Source organism: Canis aureus, chromosome 33, assembly GCF_053574225.1.
Source record: "Canis aureus isolate CA01 chromosome 33, VMU_Caureus_v.1.0, whole genome shotgun sequence".
Lineage (NCBI taxonomy): Eukaryota > Metazoa > Chordata > Mammalia > Carnivora > Canidae > Canis > Canis aureus.
In genome coordinates, this window is record NC_135643.1 from 26,524,433 (window position 1) to 26,537,545 (window position 13,113).

Consider the following 13,113-nt stretch of genomic DNA (forward strand, 5'->3'; position numbering starts at 1 on the left):
CCGTGGAGCCTGCTTCTCTCTCTGCCTATGTCTCTGCCTGCCTGTCTGTCTGTCTGTCTGTCTCTATCTCTCATGAATAAATAGTCTTTTTAAAAATAAATTAAAAATAATAAAATAATAATAATAATAATAATAAAATAAAAAAATGAAAAATCTAAGACAAATGCTAAAATACACAGGACACTCCAACAGGCAGACCATACTGTTTGGTTATCCAACTTACAATCTTTCCCAGTAAAGCCAGAGTGATGTTTCTGAAATGCAAATTTCACCTTGTCTCTCTCCTAATGTCCTTCTCTTTGATGACTCCTTACAGGATAATGCTCAAACCCCTTGGAATAACCCACAGTGTCCTTCAGGATATGCATCTCCCTCATCACTCACCATCCCTATCTCACATAGAGTCCACCTGTTTAGAACAAGAAGAAAGAAAGAAGGATAGGGAACATGAACTCCATTTATTAGTTCAATAAAGGACCCTGCTCTGATTTCCTTGCAGGAGCCAAGATTTCGCACCAGTGCACCTCTCTGACTTTTCCCCTCCATCAGGTCACAGCCTAAATGTCACTTCCACAGGGAAGACTTTCTGCATCCTGTTAGAACCATCTATTTCCTTCTCTGATTTCCCTCTTGAACTACAATGACCAAGAAGATAGAATGAGAAACAAGACATATGCCTAGCTCTAACATCAGAGATAATACATGTAGTTAGCCTTCAAAAATATTATTTAAATACATAAACACGATAAAAGACAGTATATAATCAGGGCCAAATTAGCAGCACACAGTAACAATAATTGCCTAGAGTACAAAGGAGTGAGAGTGCTTTTCAGATACATCACACATCACTAAAGATATACTTGCTCTAGGTCTCAAAGAGCTCCAACAGGAAGAGTCAAGGTCAGGATTACAGTCAAGGTTGGGGTTAGATTAACAACAGAATGGGGCTCAGGAAATATACAATGGTTGGAGCAGTTTGTCTTCAGGGTTTATAAAAAGGACTGAAATAGAATTGAAAAGACGAAGGAGACCACATTACAAAGGTCTTCACTTCTAGTGTAGGGCATATTTAACTTTATCCTGTAGGCATCAGGAAGCCATTAAAAAGTTGTGAGCCAGAGTATATGATAATACAGCTAAGCAAATAAATTTTGCTAGAGAACAAACATTGGGAATCCTAAAACTCAACATTTCCAACTTCCTTAATTTAGACTCCAAACCGGACCTGCCTTCCAAAACCACAATCACAAACCCACAGAATAAAAATAAAACAGACAACAAATTTCTGGGGCTATCCCAGAGATTCATTCAGAATCAAAGCATACCATCTAGGTCTCAAAAAATAAAATACACCTAGTGTTAGCATTTCAGTAATTGGGAAGGGAATTACAGCCCTTCCAGTAATGAAGTTTAATCCACCTCATTTTTTCAGTGTCATTCAGGCTAATTTTTCAAATATGAATTGAAAACTCTTGTTCTAATTCTTATTAGGGGCGCCTGGCTAGTTCAGTCAGTTAAGCATCCTACTCTTGATTTCAGCTCAGGTCATGATCTCAGGGTCATGGGATCAAGCCTTGCTTCAGACTTCCCACTCAGCAGGGAGTCTGCTTCTCTCTCTCCCTCTGCCCCTCCTCCACTTGTACTCACTCTCTCTAAATAAATTTTTTAAAAATTAAGTCTTATTATATAACTTGTTATATGGGTGTACACAAGGAATTCTCATCTATTTGTTCCTCACTCTTTTTTAAGATTTTATTTAATTATTCATGAGAGAGGCAGAAACACAGGCAGAGGGAGAAGCAGGCTCCCTGCAAGGATCCTAGTGTGGGACTCAATCCCAGGACCCTGGCATCACGATCTAAGCTGAAGGCAGACACTCAACCACTGAGCCACCCAGGTGCCCCTATTTGCTCCTTACTCTTAAAGTAACTTTCCCTCTATCAGAAATATCCTCTCTCCAGTTGAATGGAAGCCAGTGTAGAGATATAGTCAGTCTCCGTCTTCATCTCCCCATCTCCCCTCCTTGCCTTTCTTCCTGTCTCTCTCTTTCTTCACCCCACCCCCTGCACACACACACACCCAGAACCAACTGTGACTCAGAAAAGAATTATTGACTTAGTACAAACCTGTCACCAGCCATGTTATTAAATATAGTGCTTTCGTAATGACAGCCCCACTCCCTGTGCCTCCGTCCCTCCTCCCACTGACCTAGCTGCCTTTCATTTTGAATTGAAGTACCCATTAAAGGAATCCAGAATGTCTCTTTCTCCATTCATATAGGCAACATTTTATCATATACTATCTGGTTGGTTACCCACACATATCTATCTTTCCAGCCATAACACAAAGGCACATGTGGCACATCTGTCCTTGCTAAGGACCAACGCACATGACGATTTGGGTGGAGTTCACTTCGTCAATTCAAATGCCAAAGAGGATAAAAATGGTAAATTTCACAGTTCAGCAGTAAAATAATAGTAACCTGTTATTTAACTGACACGGCCAACAATTCTGTCTTGAAAATATGCATCTGACAATTTTCTCTTACTCCCCAGAACTTTCACCTTCCAGAGACGCAACCAATAATTTTTGCTCATCCTGGGACATAGCTGACAATTTTTTTTCTTCCACAGTGTAGATTGACAATTTGTTCTTGAGAAAACAAAGCTCACAGAATTGTACCCATCAGTCACCACTGAAACTCAACACAGCTAAGATAATGTAGCTTAAATATTTTTCTACTTTAAAGATAGCAGCCTTTCCCCCAAATGTTATTTTTTGCTATCTTTCAATAAAAGAAAAATGAGTCTAGAAAGGATTGCTTTTGACAACTGAGACAAATAATTCCTCATAGCTGACTTGTGCATACCACCTGTTTTCCTCAGCTGTTCTCTATTCCCACTGTTCAGAACTTGGACAGTGGTTTATTTTAATGCGAAAGATGTGTTGATTGCATTACAGGAATGATTCCTATGCAGAATCACTAAGGAAGCCTAACCTATTTCTTCTGAGTAGGATAAAAATATTCAGGACTTAGTCATTGAGGCTATCTCTTTCATCACGAAAATTCAAAATCTAAAAGATTAGCTATAACTGGAAAATTTTAATAAAAATCCACTAATAGATACTATTAGATTTTTCCTGTAAAATTCCCAAAGGTACAGACCTACCAGTCCAGTATAATTTAGGAGACTGAACCTCTCAGGAGCCCATCTTTGACTCTGAGTCTCCTACTATCCCCATCCAAGACCAACTCCTTGACATTATTGTTCTCTTCTTGCATGTATCATTCCATACTAAGGGAGACGATTGGAGAAACCAGAGAAAACTAAATCTTTTCTTGATAGAATAACATGGTTCCCTTTTATCATATACTCCTGGTACTTCTACTTTATTCTCTATATATGGAGCCCCTACATGTGAAGGCCCCCCAAAAAACTATCAAAATAAGTCAATACATGGTAGGTAAGACATGTTAGAAACTGCCCAAACAAGTCTGATATGTTTTTCCTTTTTGGCAGATGGCTTCAAATCTAACAGCCATAGTGCCTACATCCTAAATTGTCTTTAAGTAACTTATTTGATCCAAAGCACTTTATTAACCATTTTTAATTGTAGCATGCTCAAGGAAAGCAGATGACCTTAAGAATATAGCTTTCATAAGGGCTTCTGACAAACTCCTCTTTTACACTCCTCCAATCTCTCTGGCTCACTCTTCTACCCATGTCTTCTTGCTCTCCTCCTTACTAGGAGTTTTATTTTCAATAAACAAGTCTGCTTATTATCAACACAGGAAATTAGGGTTTCTAGCCCTTGCTTTTCTTTCTCAGACAAGGACAGCTGCTCAGCATCTGTGGGAAATGGTTTTATTAAAGGGATGGGGGAGTATTGGTTTGGTGTAGTGGACAGGAGAAGTCAAAATTAGAGTCATATTAGTTCTCTTGCTGCCCCAGACTGGAAAAGAATCATGAGGCTCCTCACTCAAAGGCCGCATGAAGGCAATGAAAAAAACCACAATTACTTCCCTGAGGATCCTCTTGCCAGGGCTATAATTGGGCACCCCATGGTACTCAGTTTTAACCACAATGATGAACAAGCCTCTGCATTGCATGTACAAAATGCATCCTGGAGCTAAAGTTGTAGGTGACTTTTGAATTGATTTCTCATAATGTAATCAATAAAATGCTTCATTGTGACTCAACAAATCCTGCAGACATTACTAGAAGATATGAATGATGCTTTACATTAGGCTCTCAGATCTTTACAAAAAGCAAATGCAATTCTATGCTTTCACCACTGATGAAAATCTGTGGACAAGAAAAAATCCAGGCTACCCCCAATGTTCCCACTATAGCCCAATTTTATTTAATCACTCAAATTTTATTTTTGGAGGAACGTTGTGCCATGTAAAATATGTATTTCTTTAAAAACCTACCCTGATTTTGTTTTAAATTTAGGCCATGTGAAAAAAGTCAAGAACATAGAGAAAATTGTACTCGATTTTAACTATTGCCATTTACAGCTTGAAACAAGCCCCACATTTCCCAGGATTTTCATTTTTTCTCATCTTTCCTGATGAGATCTCAAATCCTAATTCTAAACTTCTCAAGTGCTCCTTAAGAAAACCTGAATGCCAGACCAAAACACCACTGAGACATGCTCAATGTGTTGAAAAGTGATTTATTTGTTCTTCAAAACCATGAGCCAGAAAATAATTTAGATCACAGAACCAAGCACATGGACTTGCTCTAAAAACAGGAAACCATATTCCCTTACTGAAGAAAGGAGCTTTCATCACTCTTTCCTTCCTCTTCAGCCATAGCTGAGTTGACCAACAGTGGGTACTTTTCAAAAGGAAACTGAGATACAAGAGCACAATGAACCAGATTATCTCTCAGAATTTGAGCTATGAACAGACATATCTTGCTCAACCAATTTGCCCTAGGGGGTGCCCCTTCAAAGCAGTTCCCATCCCATCATACTCAGCATAACCAGCTCTTACCACAAAGCTGGCACACAGAGGGCTAGCCCTGTTCACTACCATGCCTGCAGTAATCATGGCCCAGATACAACAGGAGAGTTCATACAACCCACACAGGGGACATCCATGGAGTGCCTAGTGCTGGTGACTAAGTGGGGATTGGGCTTTTCTACATGAATTGACTTCTTCTATCTAAGGCCACTCCTACAAGACCAGGAAACATAGCCAATCTACTTAATTCACAGAAACACAGAGAATCTAGTAAGTGAAAAGACATAGGAATATGTTCCAAACCAAAGAATAAGACAAAATATAAGAAAAAAAAAAAAAACTAAATGAAATGGAGATAAGCAATCTATCTGTCCAAAGTAATTTTTACAAAGATTCCCACCAAACTTAGGAGAAGAATGGATAAATACAGTGAATATTTCACCAAAGAGATATAAAAAAAAAAAGCACTTAGAGTAGAAGAATTCAATAATTGAAATAAAAAATACACTAGAAGGAATCAACAGCAGATTAGATGATGCAAAAGAATGGATCAACAACAATCTGAAGATGTAGTGGAAATCATCCAAGCTGAAGAGCAAAAAGAAAAAATGATTTTTAAAAAATGAGGACAGTTTACAGGCACTCTGTATACCTCTGTGTGTGTGTGTGTGTGTGTGTATATATATATATTTTTTTTCATACCAACCATTTTTTCTGACCAACCATACCAGTATTCACATTGTAGGGGGTCCCAGAAGGAGGAGAGAGAAAGAAAGTGGTAAAAAAAAAAAAAAAAACAAACCACTTATTCGGAGAAATAATAGCAATAAAATTCTCTAACCTGGGAAAGGAAACAGACATCAGGTCCAGGATATATAGAGAGCCCCAAACAACATGAACCCAAAGAAGTCCATACCAAGACCTGTAATAACTAAAATGACAAAATGTAAAGGTAATGAGAGAACCTTAAAAGCAGCAAGAGAAAAGCAACTAGTTGTTTATAAGGAAATACCCATAAGACTACCAGCAAAACCTTTGCAGGCCAAAAGGGAGTAGCACAGTATAGTCAACGTGTTGAAAGGAAACAAGCAAGAATACTCTACCAAACAAGGGTATCATTCAGAATGAACAAGAGGGGAGCCCGGGTGGCTCAGCGATTTAGCGCCGCCTTCAGCCCAGGGAGTGATCCTGGAGACCTCTGATGGAGTCCCGCCCGCGTCAGGCTCCCTGCATGGAGCCTGCTTCATCCTCTGCCTGTGTCTCTGCCCCTTCCCCTTGTGTGTGTGTGTGTGTGTGTGTTTCTCATGAATAAATAAAATCTTAAAAAAAAAAAGAATTGAAGAAGAGATGAAGTCCTGTAGTACTACAGGCCTACCTCAAAAAGAAAGAGAGAGAGAAAGAAAGATCTCGAACAATCTAACATTATACTTAAAGGAACTAAAATAAGGATTAACAAAACCCAAAATTAGTAAAGAAGAAAATAGTAAGAATCCTGTGGCGGTAAAAACTAAAAAAATAGAAGCCATTAATAAAACCAAAAGCTGTTTTTTTTTTTTAAGATATGCAAAATTGATGTACCTTTAACTAGATTCATCAAGGAGAGAAACCAAACAAATAAAATAAAAAGTGAGAACATATAATGTTTGTCCTTCTCCGATTGACTTACTTCACTCCGCATAATACCCTCCAGTTCCATCCACGTTGAAGCAAATGGTGGGTATTTGTCGTTTCTAATGGCTGAGTAATATTCCATTGTATACATAGACCACATCTTCTTTATCCATTCATCTTTCGACGGACACCGAGGCTCCTTCCACAGTTTGGCTATTGTGGCCATTGCTGCTAGAAACATCGGGGTGCAGGTGTCCCTGCGTTTCATTGCATCTGTATCTTTGGGGTAAATCCCCAACCGTGCAATTGCTGGGTTGTAGGGCAGGTCTATTTTTAACTCTTGGAGGAACCTCCACACAGTTTTCCAGAGTGGCTGCACCAGTTCACATTCCCACCAACAGTGTAAGAGGGTTCCCTTTTCCCCGCATCCTCTCCAACATTTGTGGTTTCCTGCCTTGTTAATTTTCCCCATTCTCACTGGTGTGAGGTGGGATCTCATTGTGGTTTTGATTTGTATCTCCCTGATGGCAAGTGATGCGAAGCATTTTCTCATGTGCGTGTTGGCCATGTCTATGTCTTCCTCTGTGAGATTCCTCTTCATGTCTTTTGCCCATTTCATGATTGGATTGTTTGTTTCTTTCCTGTTGAGTTTAATAAGTTCTTTATAGATCTTGGAAACTAGCCCTTTATCTGATACATCATTTGCAAATATCTTCTCCCATTCTGTAGGTTGTCTTTTAGTTTTGTTGACTGTATCCTTTGCTGTGCAAAAGCTTCTTATCTTGATAAGGGAAGGGAGAATAAATGTGTGGGAAATATCAGAAAGGGAGACAGAAGATAAAGACTCCTAACTCTGGGAAACGAACTAGGGGTGGTGGAAGGGGAGGAGGGCGGGGGGTGGGGGTGAATGGGTGATGGGCACTGAGGGGGGCACTTGACGGGATGAGCACTGGGTAGTATGTTGGTAAACTGAACACCAATAAAAAATAAATTTATTTAAAAAATAAATTAAAAAAATAAAAAGTGAAAGAGAAGTCACAATTGACATCACAAAAATACAAAGGCTTATAAGAAATTACTATAAATAACTGTATGCCAACAAATGGCATAACCTAAAAGAAATGGCTAATTTCCTAGAAACATACAATCTTCTAAGACTAAATCAGGAATAAATAGGAAATCTGAATAGACGGATTATAGGGCATGAAATAGATTCTGTAATTTAAAAAATTCCCAACAAACAAAAGTCCAGGACCAGATGGCTTCACTAAATTCTACTGTATATTTTAAAAAGGATTAATACCTATCTTTTTCAACTATTTCAAAACAATTGAAGGGGAAGAAATGCTTCCAATTTCTTTTTATGAAGCCAGCATCATCCTGAACCAAAGTCAAAGACACTACAAAAATAAAATTACAGCTCAATATCTGTGATGAGCACAGATACAAAACTCCTCAACAAAATATTAACAACAACAAAAAATATTAATAACAAAATTAAAAAACACATTAAAAGGATCATACACCATGATCAAGTGAGATTAATTCAGAGATGCAGGAACAGTTCAACATTTACTAATCAATAATTTGACATTCTGAATTAACAAAATCAAGAATAAAAATCATGATCATCCCAGTACATGCAGAAAAAACATTTGACAAAATACAGCATCCATATTGTGAAAATTTTCAACAAACTAGGTGAATAAAAGTGAGTATAAAGTGAACAAAAGTGAATATAAAGTGAACATACCTCAATATAATAAAGGCCATAAGTGACAAACCCACAGCTAACATCATATTCAATGGCAAAAGGCTTTCAGCCTTTCCTCTAAGACCAAGGACAAGACAAGGATGTCACTTTTGCCACTTTCATTCAACATAATACTGGAAGTCCTGGCCACAGCAATCAGACAAGAAAAATAAATAAAAAGTATTCAAATTGGTAAAAAAAAAAAAAAGAAAAAAGAAGTAAAACTGTCACTGTTTGTAGATGACATGATACTATATAGAAAAAACCCTAAAGACTCCCCCAAAAAACTATTAAAGCTATTACATGAATTCAGCAAAGTTGCAGAATACAAAATTAATATATAGATATCAATTGCATTTCTATATATTAATAAACTATCTGAAAGAGAAATGAACAGTCCCATTTACAATTGTATTAAAAAATACCTAGAAATATATTTAACCAAGGAAGTGAAAGAGCTCTCTACTCTAAAAACTCTAAGAAACTGATGAAAGAAATTGAGGATAGCAAAAATAAATGGAAAGATATATTGTGCTCATGAATTGGAAGAAATAATATTGTTAAAAATGGCCATCTTGGGGATCCCTGGGTGGCTCAGAGGTTTAGCGCCTGCCTTCAGCCCAGAGCATGATCCTGGAGTCCCGGGATCGAGTCCCACTTTGGGCTCTCTGCATGGAGCCTGCTTCTCCCTCTGCCTGTGTCTCTGTCTCTGCCTGCCCCTCTCTCTCTCTCTCTCATGAATAAATAAAGTCTTTTTTAAAAAATTGCCATCTTAAAGCAATATACAGATTCAATGCCATCTCTATCAAAATATCAACAGCATTTTTCACAGAACTAGAACATATAATCCTAAAATTGTATGGAACCACAAAAGACCTCAAATAGCCTATAACCTTGGGAAAGAACAAAGCTGAAGGTATCATTCTCTCAGATTTCAAACTATACTACTAATCTATAGTAATCAAAACAGCATGGCATTGTGATGAAAACAGACCCAGACCCATAGATTAATATAACAGAATACAGAGCCCAGAAACAAACCTATGTTTGTTTGGTCAATTAATCTACAAGGAAGCAATTAATCGAGGGTAGGCAAGAATGGAGAAAATACATTCTCTTCAATAAATAGTGTCAGGAAAACTGGACAAGGTGCAAAAGAATGAAAATGGACCACTTTCTTACACTATACACAATAAGAAAGTCAAAATCGGTTTAAGACCTAAATGTAAGACATGAAGTTATAAAACTTCTAAAGGAAAACGTAGGCAGTAATCTTTTCGATATCAGTCCTAGAAATATTTTTATGGATCTATCTCCTCAGGCAAGGGAAATAAAAACAAAACCAAACAGCTGGGACTACACCAAATTAAAAAGTTTTTGCACAGTGAAGAAAACAATCAACAGAATGAAAAAGCAAACTACTACATGGGAAAAGATATTTGCAAATGAAACATCCAATAAGGGGTTAACATCCAAAATAATAAGGAAATTTTACAAAACCAAAACAAAATAAACAATAAACAAAGAACAATCCAATTTTTTTAAGTGGGTCGAGGATCTGAATAGCCATTTTTTTCAAAAGAAGATACACAGATGGCATAAAACATACATGAAAAGATGCCCAACATCACTAATCAGGGAAATGCAAATCACAACCTCAAAATAAGGTTTTATGATATCACAATGAGATACCACCTCACAGAATAGCTAAAATCAAAATGATAAGAAATAACAAGTGTTGGTGAGGATTTAAGAAAAGGGAACCTTCACGCACTGTTGATGGGAATATAAATTGGTGCAGTCACTATAGAAAACACTATAGATGCTCTTCAAAAATTTAAATGTAGAAATTCCATGGAATTCAGAAATTCTACTACTGGGTATTTATCCAAGGAAAACAAAACACTAGTTTGATTAGATATGTGCACTTTTATGTTCATTGCAGAACTATCTTTAAGAACTATCTGCCAAGATACAGAAGCAACCTAAGTGTCCATCAACAGATAAATGGGTAAACAAATGTAGTATATACACAATGGAATATTACATAGTTATGAAAAGGAATGGAATCTTTTTAAAAAAAATTTTAATTCAATTAGCCAACATATGGTACATCATTAGTTTCCCATGGAGTTCAGTTATTAATCAGTTGCATATAACACCCAGTGCTCATCACATCACATGCCTTCCTTAATGCCCATTACCCAGTTATCCCATCCCCCACACCCACCTCCCCTCCAGTCACCCTCAGTTCATTTCCTATAGTTAAAAGTCTCTCATGGTTTGTCTTCCTCTCTGATTTCTTCCCTTTTAGTTTTTCTCTCCTTCCCCCTATGATCCTCTGCATTGTTTCTTACATGCCACATATGAGTGAAACCATATGATAATTGTCTTTCTCTGACTGACTTATTTCGCTCAGCATAATACCCCCTACTTCCATCCACATCATTGTAAATGGTAAGATTTCATCCTGTTTGATGGCTGAGTAATATTCCATTGCATATATAAACCACATCTTCTTTATCTATTCATCTGTCAATGGACATCTGTGCTCTTTTCACAGTTTGGCTGCTGCTATAACATTGGGGTGCAGGTGCCCCCTTTGAATCACTACATTTTTATATCTTTGGGGTAAATAGTAGTGCAAATGCTAGGTCACTGGGTAGCATTATTTTTAACTTCTTGAGAAACCTCCATACAGTGTTCCAGAGTGGCTGTACCTGCTTACAAAAAGGAATGAAATCCTGTTTTTTGTGACAACGTGGATGAACCTAGAGGTATTATACTAAGTAAAATGAGTCAGAAAGAGAAAGACAAAGACTGTATGATTTCACTTGTATGTGGAATCAAAAAAAAAATGAACAAAACGAAACAGAAACAGGCTCATAAAAAAAGATAAACTGGTGGTAAGAGGGTAGGTGGATGGGTGAAATAGGTGAAAGGGATTAAGAGGTACAAACTTCTAGCTACAAAATAAGTAAGTCACAAGGATGTAAAGTACAGCATAGGGAATGTAGTCAATATTTTAATGATTTTATATGCTGACAGATGGTAACGAGACTTTTTCTGGTAAGCATTTCATAATGTAAATAAAGGTCAAATTACTGTGTTGTACACCTGCAGCTAATATAATATTGTAGGCCAACTATACTTGAATAAAAAAATTAACTTGAGCTAGGAAACATGAGTAATGCATCAATAATATGATCATGGATATAAGAATTATAAGAATAATAATGTAGAATTGGGCCAGGGAAGCCACATTGAGCCAGATGTTGATGAAGGCAAAACTGTGGCCCTTTTCCCCTAAACATTTACATTGGGCTATGAAACTGTGGGCCAATCCTAAGTTTTTCACGATGTGTCAGTACTTTGAGCAAATGGCAGGAACATAAACCAGCCATGCTATTAAAACTACTGTCTTTATACTAACATCTGTCTGGGTGGATGTTTTCTCATGGTGTAAAACAAAAAGCGCAACAAATCAGGTTTGCCACTCCTTACTGTTTTTTTCCAATGTGCATTGAATGAAAGATTTAAAACAGAATTCCAGAAAAAACAGGTGGCATGGGAGCCAGAATTGATGTTAGCCAAATACTCTGTGGCACAGATTCATCCTTTAACCGATTGTCCATCCCATGAAAGCTCTTTACTATCTATCTATCTATCTATCTATCTATCTATCTATCTATCTATCTATCAAGATTTTATTTCTTTATTCATGAGGGACACACAGAGAGAGAAAGGTAGAGACACAGGCAGAGGGAAAAGCAAGCTCCATGCAGGGAGCCAGATGCAGGACTTGATCCCAGGACTCCCAGGATCACACCCTGGAGCTGAAGGCAGCTGCTCAACCGCTGAGCCATGAAGGCATCCCAAATAAAATTAAAAAAAAAAAAAAAAAAAAAGACAGAGGAAGTGCATGACTTGTTGAATTTCCAGTTCTAGTTTCTTCATGGCCTTGCTCTACTTGGTTTTCTATTCTTAAATGTTTATGTCTACTCTAACTTAAGTGGGTATTTAGTCTTATAAACAGTAAACTTTTTAAAAAAAATAGGGTTTCTTAAGTGGCCCAGTTTACCAATTCACATGCAAAGTCAAATTGTGTACTGTTTGGGAATGAAAATACTATACAACAGAAAGGTCAAGAAAAAGCATTCCTGAGCATCATGGGTGCTTTCCTTTTTACTGCATCTAGGAACAAACAAAGCCTTCAGCAGTATTTCCATCCTCTCCCTGTCACCACTTCTGGTGTTGTGTAGCTTCTAGATCATAGAAATCATGTCTCCAAGGTTCTTTGGTTAACACCATCATATTTAATTTTACTATTTGGAGCTATTTGGTCTACTCCAGTGACACCAACAAATCTTTTGAGAAAGAGAAGAGTGTTTCTTTTCCTTTTTTTAACATTATTCAGATTATTTTCTCAACCCTTTGAGAGTCCCACAAAGATAGCCTGATTTTTCAAAAATTTACCAACTCCTACTCTGATCACCCACGTAAAAAACAGATGACATCAGAGGAAATTTGGGGTACCATCAGACAGTCTGAATAAATGACATAAAACATTAGCAAGCTTCAGGAAGCACTGGTTTTACATTTCTCTCTTCTTTTCCCACCTACTAATACATACACCTAAGTTAATTCCCTTTCAACACACCTCGCTTTGCTGCTGAACCACTCCTACTTGAATGAACCCAGCACTGCCTTGTGGCTTGGCATATCCTCTCTTACTTTTTCTCATCATGAGGCCCAGCTTGTTTTACTCTTTTTGCCC

At 37.4% G+C, this 13,113-nt stretch overlaps 1 long non-coding RNA gene across 3 annotated transcripts in view; it reads right to left on the reverse strand.

The window, feature by feature from the left end:
- The window catches only part of LOC144303803 (uncharacterized), a 78,458-nt gene that overhangs the window by 36,471 nt on the left and 28,874 nt on the right, over positions 1–13,113 (reverse strand). The window lies entirely within an intron of this gene.